At 45.5% G+C, this 15,158-nt stretch overlaps 1 protein-coding gene across 1 annotated transcript in view; it reads right to left on the bottom strand.

The window, feature by feature from the left end:
- LOC137431839 (uncharacterized) overlaps positions 1–15,158 on the bottom strand; it is a 327,221-nt gene that overhangs the window by 51,188 nt on the left and 260,875 nt on the right. The gene's annotated exons all lie outside the window — the stretch shown is intronic.

Below are 15,158 nucleotides of genomic sequence, written 5' to 3'. Positions count from 1 at the left end.
CTCAGTCGTGCCAGGTCAGGCCGTATTTGCACTGGAATGGTCAAATAAATCAGTAGACATGTTGGAAGCAATTGCGTCATGGCGGAAGAAATGTGCTTTTGTGTTTGTGTAAGCAGAGTATTGCCTCCTATTTTAGGTTTGAAGAACACAAAAAAGAAAATATTCTCTTCATTTCAAAAATCTGTTTTTATCAATAAGCAGTATGTTAAAAGTCTGCATTGAAAAATGCAAATAATATATATTCTGTTTTTCACACATATAAATACAAAAATAAAAATAAACAAAAATAAACAATGATTATATCCATCTTGTCCACCACCGAAGGTGGACAGAGGTAATGTTTTCACCGATGTCTGTCTTTGAGCAAGATATCTCAAAAAGTTGTGGATGGATTTGGACGGAATTTGGTAGAAAGGTTGGGTGTTTGACACGAACAAAATGATTCGATTTTGGTGAAGATCCGGATACTATAATTTCATTGCAGTTTTCTTCTCCATTGAGAGATAGGGCCAATAACAATATAGAGCACAATATCTCAAAAGGTTGTGGACGGTTTTGGACTAAACTTGGTGGACAGGGCGGGTGTGTGACACCGACAAAATGATTTGATTTTGGTGCAGATCGGAATCTGTATACGATATTATTTTTAAAAGTGATTCTTCACCATTGAGAGATGGGGTGAAAACCCATCCGATCAGCAGGATGCAAAACCTAATGAGTTCAGCCTTGCAGAAGTATGCGCTTGACCAAGTGTGGTTCTAGTTTACTTCAGCAAGTTTGTTTAACGTGAATTTATAAAGGCTGTTAATTTAAAATAACAAAAATATATGAATGTTATCACTGATAATTTGATAAATTTACCCTAAAATATGAATATCATTGGAATAACCCAAACCTTTGCACACTACAGTACTATTAGTCCAAGTGTCAGATGTAATGTACTGTTAGTCCATTGGTCAGGATAGGCAGTACCAAATGGCTTTCACACAAGTGATTATAGATGATATACCAATCTATCTATAATTCCAGTAATCTCTGTACGTCTGTACGTTTGTTTGTTTGTCTGTGACCGCTGTTTCTCGACAACTACCGGTCCGATATACTTGAAACTTGCCAGGTATAATGCTGGGGACCCGAGGATGTGCCTTTTCAAGGTTTCATATTAATCGGACAATTACTTACCGAGCTATGTCCAAAAAACGATTCAACCAATCAGAGAGCAGCGAACGATCGCGTGTGCCGAACGTGGAGGACACACTCTGCCTCGGATGGCACATTTGAGAGCGTATTCATTTATTTCACGTTTGCAAACTATGTTGGCGTTAAACTATGTTTTAAAACTAATAAAACCGAATTTGCGATTCATTCGCTTTCCTGCGCGTTTGTGCACGCGATGGCGATTTCTTTACCAAACTCCGGAAGCCGTTCGCTTTGGACCAAACCATTGCATGTAAATAGAGGGGGGGGATTGTCACCGTACTCGCAAGCCGTTCGCTTTGGACCAAACCATTTCATGTAAATAGAGGGGGGGGATATAATTTTAGATATAGATATAGTACGGGCAATGCCCTAGTACTGAAAATGCTTGTTGCACATTCCAGAAGAGTAGCTATATGAATTTAAACATCTTTAAAATTTATATCTATCTATATGCTGTTGAATCCCACTACTCGCGGGGATACGTTCCTGGAAAGTGCAGCGAATTGCATAACAGCTGGTGGAATATCCCGCAAAGTTGCTCACAGTGTGAATGGCGGGATATCAGGTGAAGCAATGTTTACCGTGTGAATAGCGGGATATCCCGCAAAGCATCTCGTGAAGCAATGTTTACCGTGTGAACGGCGGGATACTACATGAAGCAATGTTTACCATGTGAATAGCAGGATATCGCGCGAAGCATCTCGTGAAGCAATGTTAACCGTGTGAACGGTGGGATATCAAGTGAAGCAGTTTACCGTGTGAACGGCAGGATATCACGTGAAGCTATTCACAGTGTGAATGACGGTATATCCCACGAAGCATCTCGTGAAGCAATGTTAACCGTGTGAACGGTGGGATATCAAGTGAAGCAGTTTACCGTGTGAACGGCAGGATATCACATGAAGCTATTCACAGTGTGAACAAGCGTTACGCCCCGGTCCCCCGTCGGGGAAGTGAGGTGAGTTGACAAAGTGGAAGATGCAGAAAACATGCTATGATATGATATTTCGCTCACAAGGTTCAGACATACATGGCGGCGGCCATCTTGGATTTTGACGTGGCGACCCAATTTTAAACAGCGTTCTTCCTTGTGCCTCGATACACCCACACACCAGATTAGAAGTTGGTACTTCGCTTATTTTTCGAGATATTTCGCTCACAAGGTTCAGACATATATATGGTGACGGCCATCTTGGATTTTGACGCGGCGACCCAATTTTCAATAGCGTTCTTCCTTATGCCGAGATACACCCACACACCAAATTAGAAGTTGGTACTTCGCTTATTTTTCAAGATATTCATCTCACAAGGTTCAGACATACATTGCATCAGACATACATGGTGGCGGCCATCTTGGATTTTGACGTGGGTTGCACCCACACACCAAATTTGAATGCGGTCCGTCGCTTTCGCACGCACGCATGGACTGACACATGGACGGAAGGGGAAACCATAGTCCCCCTTTCGCTCCGCTGTGCGACGGGGACAATAACGGGATATCCCACAAAGCTCGCTTGGCCACTAAAACGCGAAGCACAGCGCCGCAAATGTAGAAGAAGGTCATGATCGTGGCTCATATAAGATGTTTTTTGTGTATGTCCAGCTAGTTTGTGTGTGGCTGGTGAAAGATGGGTTTTATAACTGTGGCATGCTCGTGGCTAGTGAAAATGTTATTTTTGCACCCGCAAAAAAATCGTAAATTCGTGGGACACATGCCCACAAATAGAGAAGACCCCTAAATACCCTGAAGGCCCAAAAGACCCAGAGGACCCAAAATAACCTGAAGGCCCAGAATATCCAAAAGACCCCAAATGCCCTTAAAGACCCCAAATACCCGTAAATACCACAAAGACACAAAATACCTCAAAGACACAAAACACCCTAAAAACCCAGAGGACCCAAAAATCCCAAAGACCCAAAAGACCCCCACCCCCCAAAAACCACGCCAGAGGACCCAAAATACCACATAGACCCAAAATACACTTAAAGACCACGAAGCTCCAAAACATCCAAAAGACCCCTGAGATCCCAAAGTCCCCAAATACCTGTAAGACCCTTTAGATTAGCTTGGACTCTTGAATATTTCTCACTTTAAATCACTTGGTACCTTTTCCATCACAAATAAATTACAAATAAATAATAAGACCAATATGACAAATAAATTTGTAAAAAAGAAATTTTTGGATTATTATTGGTGTAAATCATGACAACACAGCAACTCAGATTCATTCAGGTCATTTTCCTCAGTGAAATCAAGACCGTGCCTCTGCAGAAACGTGTCTTGAGGCGAGGACAGTGAGCCGATCCATGCTAGTGTGTATATATACAGTCACGTGAAAAAGTAAGTACACCCCATGTAAAGTTTTGACTTTTTCAACATATTTCAACATAGAGCTATTTGATCTTCATTTCAACAATATTGATAGATAAAGGTGATATAATATAACAAATATCATGAAACATTTATATTTTGTAGTCCATTGTATCTATCTATAATTCCACTAATCTCTGTGTGTCTGTGTGTGTGTGTGTTTGTCTGTGACCGCTGTTTCTCGACAACCACGGGTCCGATATACTTTAAACTTGCCAGGTATATTGCTGGGGACCCGAGGATGTGCCTTTTCAAGGTTTTAAATTAATCGCAGAAGTAGTTACCGAGCTATGTCCAAAAAACGATTCAACCAATCAGAGAGCAGCGAGCTATCACGTGTGCCGAACGTGGCGAACACACTCTGCCTCGGATGGCACATTTGAGAGCGTATTCATTTATTTCCCGTCGGCAAACTATGTTGGTGCTATGTTGGCGTTAAACTATGTTTTAAAACTAATTAAATTAAAACTAATTTGCGATTCTTTCGCTTTCCTGCGATATGCGACCTTCCGGAGCTCCTGTGAGAGCGTGCGCCATTACGGATAGTAATTCAATTAAAAACATAAAAACATTGTCCCAATTCAGTCAGAGCGAAGGGCGTTGTTTTAAGCGAAGAGCGTTTTATTTTTCCCCTTAAATTCAGTCGCCGGACGGTGAAAGCTTTTTTTGGGGGGCAGCTACTGGCAGCCACGTACGGCCAATCACAGGACACGTTGTTGTGTCGACGTGCCGTGTTGTTTTCCCTCGCGGTTTGGAATGTTTTTCCTTTTCATTTTTTTTCTCTTCCTTACGGAAGTACGGGCATTTCCTTAAATTTGCGATTCTTTCGCTTTCCTGCGCGTTTGGGCACGCTATGGCGATTTCTTTACCAAACTCCGCAAGCCGTTCGCTTTGGACCAAACCATTTCATGTAAATAGAGGGGGGGGGGGGGGGGGGGGATTGTCACCGTACTCGCAAGCCGTTCGCTTTGGACCAAACCATTTCATGTAAATAGAGGGGGGGGATATAATTTTAGATATAGATATAGTACGGGCATGCCCTAGTAATTTAAATAAACATAAATGCAAATTTCGCATGTGGAAAAAGTAAGTACACCCCGACATTTATCATGACTTCAAATACCTAAAATTAGAACCAGGTGCACCAGCTCAGGTGCAAATGATTAGAACATCGTTAGAGAGGATCTTGGAGGAACCTGTCTTATTTAAAGCTCAGACATTTAGTTTGGTTTGCTTTTTTAGTTTTGTTTTTGAAGTGTGTGGCGTCACCATGCCTAGATCAAAAGAGCTCTTTGAGGACTTCAGAAAGAAGGTTATAGATGCCTACGAGTCTGGGAAGGGATTTAAAAAGATCTCCAAACAATTTGAAATCAATCATTCGACTGTCCGGAAGATCATCTACAAGTGGAGAAGATTCCAAACAACTGCCAACTTGTTCAGGCCAGGCCGCCCCAGCAAATTCAGCCAGAGAGCAGACCGCAAGATGCTGAAAGAAGTCTCTAAGAACCCCAGAATGTCATCACAGGACCGACAGGTAGCTCTTGCCACTGTTGATGCCAAAGTGCACAAGTCTACCATTAGAAAGAGGCTGCACAAATTTGATCTACATGGGAGGTGTGCCAGGAGGAAACCTTTGCTGTCCAGAAAGAACATCAGGGCAAGACTAAAGTTTGCCAATGAACACCTCGGCAAAGACCAGCACTTCTGGAACAATGTGCTCTGGACAGATGAGTGAAAGGTAGAGCTATTTTGGCCACAGTACCAGAAGACATGTTTGGTGAAAACCAAAGACAGCATTTGACCACAAGAACCTGATACCAACTGTAAAGCATGGTGGTGGAAATATTATGGTTTGAGGCAGCGTTGCTGCATCAGGGCCTGGGCAGCTCACCATCATATAATCCACTATGAATTCTTCATTGTACCAGAGGGTGCTTGAGGATAATGCGAGGCCATCTGTCGGAAAGTTGAAGCTCAACCGAAGGTGGACCTTGCAACATGACAATGACCCTAAACATACCAGTAAATCCACCAAGGAATGGCTGAAAAGAAAGAAATGGAGGGTTCTGGAATGGCCAAGTCAAAGCCCGGATCTAAATCCCATCAAGATGTTGTGGGGGGATTTGAAACGAGCTGTGCATGCAAGAAACCCCTCAAACATCGCACAGCTGAAAGAATTCTGCATGGAGTGGGCAAAAATTTCTCCCAGTCGATGTCAGAGACTGGTATACAGTTATAAGAAATGCCTACTTGAGGTTGTTTCTGCCAAAGGGGGCAATACCACCTAGAGTCAAGGGTGTACTTACTTTTTCCACATGTGAAATTTGCATTGATGTTTATTTAAATTATACAATGGACTACAAAATGTAAATGTTTCATGATATTTGTTCTATTATATCACCTTTATCTATCAATATTGTTGAAATGAAGATCAAATAGCTGTATGATGAAATATGTTGAAAAAGTCAAAACATTACATGGGGTGTACTTACTTTTTCACGTGACAGTATAACATGTGCATTGTGCAACAAGACAGGTCATCTTAGGGGAATTGACTGTAACTTGGGAAGAGAACATGGAGGAGGTGCACGAGAGGAAGAGAAGAAAGTACAGTGAGCTGGAGGCAGAGTGTAACGGGAGAAGGATTGGCGATTTTGTCAGCCATTTGAGGTGGGGTGTAGAGGGTATATTGGCAATTCATTTTCTGCATTTCTTGCTCGGCTTGGAGTGTGTGGGACAGAAAGAAGGAGGATGTGTGACAGAGTGGCCCAGGTTGCATTGAAAGGCTCACTTTGGATATGGAGGACGTTTATGGAGGCATGTCGAACAGTTTAGGTTGAGGTTGTGGGTGGTGGTTCATTTCAGCCTAAAGGGGTAGTGATTGAGCACGGAAGAGAAATGGAGATGTGTGAATAGTGTGTGTGTGTGTGTGTGTGTGTGTGTGTGTGTGTGTGTGTGTGTGTGTGTGTTGCAGGAGTGGATGTGTGTGGTGCATGAGTGGGTGTGGTTTTGCATGAATGTGTTTTTGTTTTGAGTGGTGCATGTTGTAAGGCTAAGTTTTTTTTTTGTTTTTTTTTTGTGAGTGAGTGGATTCTGGGAGTGGAGGCCATTTGGTTGTTGTTGTCTGTGTTCTCACTGGTTGGGGGTGTGAGTATGTACGCATCCAGGTGTAGCTGCTCCATGTGGAGAACGTATGTGCCCCTGGTGGCCCAGCTTAGCTGACCGTATCGAGGTTGAAGGGCCAAAACGGGATGATGCTGAGGACCTTGACTGAGGAGCCGGTTAGTGAGGCACACTTGTGACCAGGTGTTTTTAAAAATTATATATTTATTCTTCTGGGAAGACTTTACACTGGTGGTTGCAACATTGCTGCGGGTTTTGCTTCCATTCAGCCACAAGAGCATTAGTGAGCTCAGGCACTGATGTTGAGCGATTAGGGCTGACTCGCAGTCAGCGTTCCAATTCATCCCAAAGATGTTCGATGGAGTTGAGGTCAGGGCTCTGTGCAGGCCAGTCAAGTTCTTCCACACTGATCTCGACAAACCATTTCTGTATGGACTTGGTTTTGTGCATAGGGGCATTGTCATGCTGAAACAGGAAAGGGCCTTCCCCCAACTGATGCCACAAAGTAGGAAGCACACAATCGTCTGGAATGTCATTGCATGCTGTAGCGTTAAGATTTCCCTTCACTGGAACGAAGGGGCCTCGCCCAAACCATGAAAAACAGCCCCATGCCATTATTCCTCCTCCACCAAACTTTACAGGTGCCACGAAGTATTCGTCAGGTAGCATTCTCCTGGCATCCACCAAACCCAGATTCGTCCGTCAAACTGGCAGATGGTGAAGCGTGATTCATCACTGCAGAGAACGCGTTTCCACTGCTCCAGAGTCCAATGGCGGCGAGCTTTACACCACTCCAGCCGACGCTTGGCATTGCGCATGGTGATCTTCGGCTTGTGTGCGACTGCTTGGCCATGGAAACCCATTTCATGAAGCTCCCGATGAACAGTTGTTGTGCTGACGTTGCTTCCAGAGGCAGTATGGAAGTCGTTAGTGAGTGTTGCAACCGAGGACAGATGATTTTTACGTGCTACGCACTTCTGCACTCGCCATTCCCATTCTGTGAGCTTGTGTGGCCGACCACTTTGCGGCTGAACTGTTGTTGCTCCTAGACATTTCTACTTCACATTAACAGCATTTACAGTTTGTTACGGCTACCGGCCCTAATAATGGTGGTTCTTGTTATCAGGGTTGATGCTTCTTGCTTGTTGATGATGCGGATGTTGATAATGCTTATTGTAGTTAAAACGGATAAAAACGCTCCGGGTAAAAGGTGGACGGAAATCGTATCGTGACCCGGAAGAGATAGGAAGAGGAGGAGTAGAAGCGGGGAAGATCGTGAGGAGACATGTTCTGATTGCAGCTCCAGACCGAGCAGTCGAACGTGCAGGACAAGGGAACTTTGCCTCTTTGAAAAGAAGTCCGCACGATAGGAGATCGCCGGATTGCTGCGGCACCTGCGTAGTCGGGTATCCTCAGGGAGGTTGCCGAGTATCCTCACCTCCCAACCCAGGTGGAAGAGAAAGCCGACCGCCATCTTCGCCACACACATCACTGGCAGTGACCGGGTTTTTTGCGGCGCGTCGACTAGGCGTTACTCTCCGGCGGGCTGCCGGGGACGGCTGTACAAGTCAGTGGCTGGGGGAGGGCTATTGAGGAGAGTCGCGGATTGAACCGCAACCGGGTACGTACCCGAAATCATCTTTGGGGAGGTTTCCCATTCTACCGCCATCGTGCTGGAGATTGGACCACGTGGCCTGTGGGTTGGTTCGATCGACTCCGCTTCCCCAGATTGGAATCGGAAATTTATTCCACGATCGCTGGAGCGAATCGACGTCGCCTTGGAGGAGTCCAGAGACATTGGGGCACGGGCCGTGAGTTTGGGGGTTAAGGGGCTCGGTAAGGTGGCGCCACCTGTAGATAGGAACTATATTGTGAAGTGCTGTACTAATTGGGTCGTGATTCCTGTGTGGGATTTATAATATATTGTGGTTTGTTTATAACCTGGTGTGGTTGCATCCTTGATTCGACTGTTTCATTTGCTGGTTCCATTGAGGGACATTACTTGCTGGGTTTCAACCAAGGATAAAACATCTTTCTGTCGGGGACCTTCTCCGGGTTCGGAGGTCCACCGAGACCAGAGGTAAAGGCGGGGGGGGGGGGGGACCCCGTAACAGAAACTGGGGGCTCGTCCAATTGATATTCGTGGGCTCGCAATTGGGTCTGCGTCCGGGATCTGAAAATTCCTAAATTTAGTCCGGGAAAGAATTCCCTAACATTCCCAGAATTCATTCCCCAATTTAAAAAAAAAGGAAAAAGTATTAATTTTTAATAATTTAATTTTAATAATTAATTTATTAATAAAAAAATTTTCATTTTTCTGTGAAGGTTAACAGGTGTTAACAGTAGTCACCATGGAGTTTGACGCAGGGAAATTTACAGTGACCCCGAGTGAAGCACAGTTCAGAGCGTTAGTAAAATCGGACCTCTTGAAATTGGCCAAACATTTTAACATGGAGGTCCGAACTAATATGAAGAAGGCAGAGTTGCAGGCAGTGGTGATACAATATATGGTGGGATTAGGAACATGGGAAGAGGTAGCCTGGGATTGGTTACCAGAAGAACAAGAAAATGTGGAGCTCCGGAAACTGGAGATGCAATTACAGAGCCAGGAAAGGGAAAAAGCAGAGGAAAGGAAAGCAGAAAAGGAAAGAGCAGAACAGGAAAGAGAACTCCAGGAGAGATTAAAAGCAGAGGAAAGGAAAGCAGAAGAGAGAAGAGAAGACAAAAAAGCAGAGGAAAGGAGAGCGGCAAGAGAACTCGAAGCAGAGGAGAGAAGAGCCGAAAGGGAGTTAAAGGACCGTGATTTGGCGCGTCAGCAGGAAATTAAAGTCAAGGAGCTGGAGTTAATGAGAGAACGGGGAGAGGTGCCATCCCTGCTGACTGGTTCAACACCTAGTCAGAACACCTGGGATGTTGGCAGACATGTGAGGCTGGTCCCACCCTTCAATGAAAAGGAGGTAGCCAACTTTTTTCCACACTTTGAGAAAGTGGCTCGACAGTTAAACTGGCCTGAGGAGTACTGGTCCATACTAGTGCAAAGTGTTCTGGTGGGTAAAGCTCAAGAGATTTATTTGGCCTTACCGATTGACCAATGTGCAGATTACGAGGTATTGAAGAAACACATTCTCAAAGCTTATGAATTGGTCCCGGAAGCTTACCGGCAAAAATTCCGGAATGCCAGGAGGAGGGAGAGTGAGACACATGTGGAATTTGCCAGAGTGAAGGAAACCATGTTTGACAGGTGGTGTGATTCAAGAGGAGTTGGGAAAGACTTTGAACTATTGCGACAATTGATCCTGGTGGAGGAATTCCAACAGTTTGTCCACGAGGACATTAAAGTTCATCTGGAGGAAAGGAAAGTACCAAAGTTGTATGAGGCAGCCACCATGGCAGATGACTATGCCTTAACACACAGGATGGGGTTCCACAAACTTATCGCCCAGGCCCAGCCAGGGGAGCTATGGTACTTCGGGGCGGAGAATAAGAATCCATGGGGGCGGCCTCGGGATGAAAAGGAGGTCCACTTTGACACCCCGACTTCTAGAAATCAGAAGACTGCGGTTCCAAGACAGACCTATCGTCCGGGGGACTCGAGGCAGACCGCCGCCCCCATGCCTTGGCAGACCACGAGGTTCTCCTCCGGGCCGAGTTGCACTTTTTGCCATAAATCTGGACACTGGAGGTCCAACTGTCATGCTCTGGGAGAGGAAAATCAGGAGCGGAGTTCGACTAGTACGACTCCAAATGCGATGGCCATTGTGAGAAATCGCCCTCAAAAGGGTTACCGACCATTTATTTCCGAGGGGTTTGTGTCACTGGATGGAGCCTCGACTAACCGGAGACTGGTTAGGATATTGAGGGACACAGGAGCACATCAATCTTTAATGCTTGAAGGCATCTTGCCATGGTCCGAGGAGACGGCAACGGGGGATAGTGTTCATTTACAGGGGATTGGTGGCTGTGTTAATGCTCCACTTCACGTCATCCATTTGGAGTCCGATTTGATGTCAGGACCGGTCACCATAGGTTTACAAGCCACGCTTCCTGTAGAGGGAGAATCTGTGGTTATCGGGAATGATTTGGCCGGGGGTCAAGTTTATGGTAACCCGAGGGTTGGTAAAGAGCCCAGCAGGGAAAATAACACCACACCAGCTCGGGATGGCGACAAAAGTACCAAGTTATTTGTAGGGGGACTGAACTTCAAAAGAGGAAGAAGTTCTGACCTCTGTCTTCAACAGATATGGGCCGCTTGTGGAAGTGCGGTTGGTAAAAGACAGGGAAACGCAACAGTCAAGAGGGTTCAGCTTTGTCACGTTTGCAAGCACAAAAGACGCCAGAGAGGCAGAGAAGAATTGGAATGGCAAGGATTTGGAGAGTCGGACCATAACAGTAGGGAAGGCATTTCGTAGGCGTCGAGAGGTCTACAGGAGAGGACAACTTGGCGGTAGTTTTGGCGGTGGCCGCAGCCGATATTACTATGGAGGCTCCCAGAGTTATGGCATCTCCCGAAAGAATGATTATCAGAGCACTGGCCGAGAAGGAGACCGCCAGTCAGGTGACTACTGTGACAAGTGGTCCCACCGTAATTATTAGGAGTCCGGAGAAGTTGAAGCACTGAATACGGCGGAGCCGCCGAGCCCAGATTCCTACACGGACTAACCGTGAACGCCACGTTCCTAAAGGCGTCCAGGTGGTGAACTTTCCTGCACGGACTAACCGTGAACTCCACGTTCCTGAAGGCGTCCATGTAGTGAACTTTCCTCCCCGGACTAACCGTGAACTTCACATTCCTAAAGGCGTCCATGTAGTGAATACTCAGCTTGGCCTCCCGGAAAAAATGCTTTGGAGTTGCTTAACGTGGGATTTTTGATCAACCCCTTAACCTTCATTCAAAAAATGAAAAACAAAATACGAGGTTGATGAGATGGAGTTGGCTTTGCAGGAGTTCAACTGGGAAATTGAGCACGTAAAGGGCAGGGACAATGTCGTTGCTGATGCTTTGTCCAGAGGGAATTCACTTTGGAAATCTCTGTGGGTTGTGTAGAATATTGTTGCTTTATTTTTGGGAACTATGGATTGTTGTTGCTCACAGGACTTCATGATCTGGGGGTGAGCTTACTTTTGTTTGTGTGAAGAATTTTGCCTACAACGAAAGTTTTCCCTATGTTCAAACTTTCATTCTTGAGGGGGGGAAGTGTTATGGATACCGGCCCTAATAATGGTGGTTCTTGTTATCAGGGTTGATGCTTCTTGCTTATTGATGATGCGGATGTTGATAATGCTTATTGTAGTTAAAAGGGTTAAAAGCGCTCCGGGTAAAAGGTGGCCGGTTTTGTGTAAAGTAAATTTTGTGTAAAGCTTGGCGATTCCCAAGTGGAAACGATCCGCAAGATTCAACACCGTTCATTCCATTATGAAGGAGGATTTGGGCTTCAGGAGAATATCAGCGAAGTTCGTACCAAAGCTGCTAACGATTGAGCAGAAGCAACTCCGTTTTGAGATCGCACAGGACATGCTGGAGACTGTGAACAGCAATCCCAGCTTCCTCAACACAGTGATCACTGGCGATGAGTCCTGGGTTTATGGGTACGACCCAGAAACCAAGTTGCAGTCATCACAATGGAAGCATGCAACATCCCCGAGGCCAAAAAAAGCAAGGCAGGTCCGCAGCAATGTCAAAGTCATGCTGACCGTCTTCTTCGACTCCAGTGGCGTGGTTCATCACGAGTACGCACCACACGGCACAACCATCACCAAGGAGTATTACCAAGAGGTTCTGCGTCGCCTTCGTGACGCTGTGCGACGCAAACGGCCGGACCTGTGGGCAGCGGGCAATTGGCAGCTCCATCACAATAACGCACCCGCCCATTCTTCACATTTGATACAGAGTTTCTTGGCCAAACACAACACACCTGTGCTTCGTCAGGCTCCCTACTCTCCCGACATGGCTCCGTGTGACTTCTGGCTTTTCTCCAAGCTGAAAATGCCCCTGAAAAAGGGACCAGATTTCAGTCCAGAGAAGACATCATGCGGAATGCGACGGACCAGCTGCGCGCCATCCCAAAAGAGGCGTTCCAGCGCTGCTTCCGACAGTGGCAGAACCGTTGGGAGAAGTGTGTGGCAGCCCAAGGGGACTACTTTGAAGGAGATTAGTGTCAGTTTGTTGTATCTGGATACGAGTATTTTTTATGAACAAAGGTCGGATACTTTTTGAACACACCTCGTATATATATATACATACACACACACACACACACACACACACACACACACACACACACACACACACACACACACACACACACACACACACACACACACATATATATATATATATATATATATATATATATATATATATATATATATATATATACATACAGTGAAACCTTGACTTACGAGTGCACCAACTTACGAGTTTTCCGAGATACGAGCCGTCGCTCGGGCGGTTTATTGCTTTGAGATGCGAGCCGAGATCTGAGTTACGAGCTTACGCCACCCGCCACCAAGTGGGTTCCGGTCACGTGGTTATCTTGCCCGTGCAAGCATCTCTGCCGTATATCGCTGCTGCTTTGTTTTCGCATTTTGGTTATTTTGGAGCTTACGCCACCCGCCACCAGGTGGGTTCCGGTCACGTGGTTATCTTGCCGTGCAAGCATCTCTGCCGTATATAGCTGCTCCTTTGTTTTCGCATTTTGGTTATTTTGGAAAATTTCTTAGTTTTAACCATGGGTCCTAAGAAATTGAGTGCCAAGGGCAGTACTGAGAAGAAGAAGAGGATGATGTGCTTGGATATAAAACACGCAATCGTCGAAAAACATGAGCGAGGTGTGCGTGTTGTCGACTTGGCGAGGCAGTACGATCGTAGTACTTCTACGATATGTACGATTTTGAAGCAGAAGGAGTCGATAAAGGCTATAACGCCAGCCAAGGGCGTTACGATTATTTCAAAGCTCCGGACCTCTATCCATGAAGAGATGGAGAAGTTGTTGTTTGTGTGGTTGACGGAGAAGCAGCTCGCAGGAGATACCGTGACCGAGAACATCATGTGTGAGATGAGGATGATGAAAATCTTCAGGGACTGAAGATTTTATTATAACTTTTGCCGAACTGATAGAAGCCGAACGATACATCCCCCAGCAAATCTTCAACTGTGACGAGACAGGGCTCTTCTGGAAAAAGATGCCGAGGAGGACGTATATAACGGCAGAGGAGAAGAGCATGCCAGGCCACAACTTGTTCAGAGTGCCGGCGATAGCTCGCCTTCTCTTTGTGGAAAACACGGTGAGATCCTTAACATCCAACAACTAATGGGACGCAAACGGGGCGCCCAGTTTAGCGGTACACACATTGATGAATCACCCTGCCTGTGATTCACCCATGACAGGATATAGCTGGGTCGGGATTCAAATCCAGGCTGGACAGTTTAGAGACAAGTGTGCGTACCTCCAGTCCAGGCCATCCTGCCAACTTGTTTGCTGCATACAGGTGAAATATAAAGCGCGAGATATTTTTATATATACTGTATATTTAAAAAAAAATTGGTGTGGTTTTTGGTGGGCTGGAACGGATTAATAGCATTTCAATGCATTTTAATGGGGAAATTTAATTTGAGAAACGAGCAAATTGAGTTACGAGCTCGGTCACAGAACGAATTAAACTCGTAAGTCAAGGTTTCTATGTATATAAAAACCTAATATATATATATAAACCTAATATATATATATAAACCTAATATATATATATAAACCTAATATATATATATAAACCTAATATATATATATAAACCTAATATAAACCTAATATAAACCTAATATAAACCTAATATATATATACTAGCGGGGTCACCCGTGGGAATCCCACGGGCATGGATGTGTGTGACATTTCGACATATTGAGTTATATGCTGCACATTCATTTTTACAAAATGGTTACTGGCAAGTCATCAGATCCAGAAATGGTGTGATGAACACAATTTATTTATTTCACATAATATGTGACCCCTCACTCCTCTCCACCTGACACTCTCCTGTCTCCACCTGACACTCTCCTGTCTCCACCTGACACTCTCCTCTCTCCACCTAGCACTCCTCTCCTCTCCAAACCCTCACATCCCTCTCCTTTCCAATCCCTCACCTCTCCAATCCCTCACACTCCTCTCCTCTCCAATCCTTCACACGCCTCTCCAATCGCGCCTCACACTCCTCTCCAATCGTGCCTCACACTCCTCTCCAATCGCGCCTCACACTCCTCTCCAATCGTGCCTCACACTCCTCTCCAATCGTGCCTCACACTCCCCTCCAATCACTCCTCTCCAATCGTGCCTCACACTCCTCTCCAATCACACCTCACACTCCTCTCCAATCGTGCCTCACACTCCTCTCCAATCGCGCCTCACACTCCTCTCCAATCGCGCCTCACTCGCCTCTCCAATCGGCTTTCCCCGTCTCGTTTCTCTCCTTTTT

Source organism: Myxine glutinosa, chromosome 7, assembly GCF_964187855.1.
Source record: "Myxine glutinosa chromosome 7, kmMyxGlut1.1, whole genome shotgun sequence".
Lineage (NCBI taxonomy): Eukaryota > Metazoa > Chordata > Myxini > Myxiniformes > Myxinidae > Myxine > Myxine glutinosa.
The sequence above is the reverse complement of the archived record's forward strand: the minus strand, read 5'-3'. Positions and strand labels throughout refer to the sequence as shown.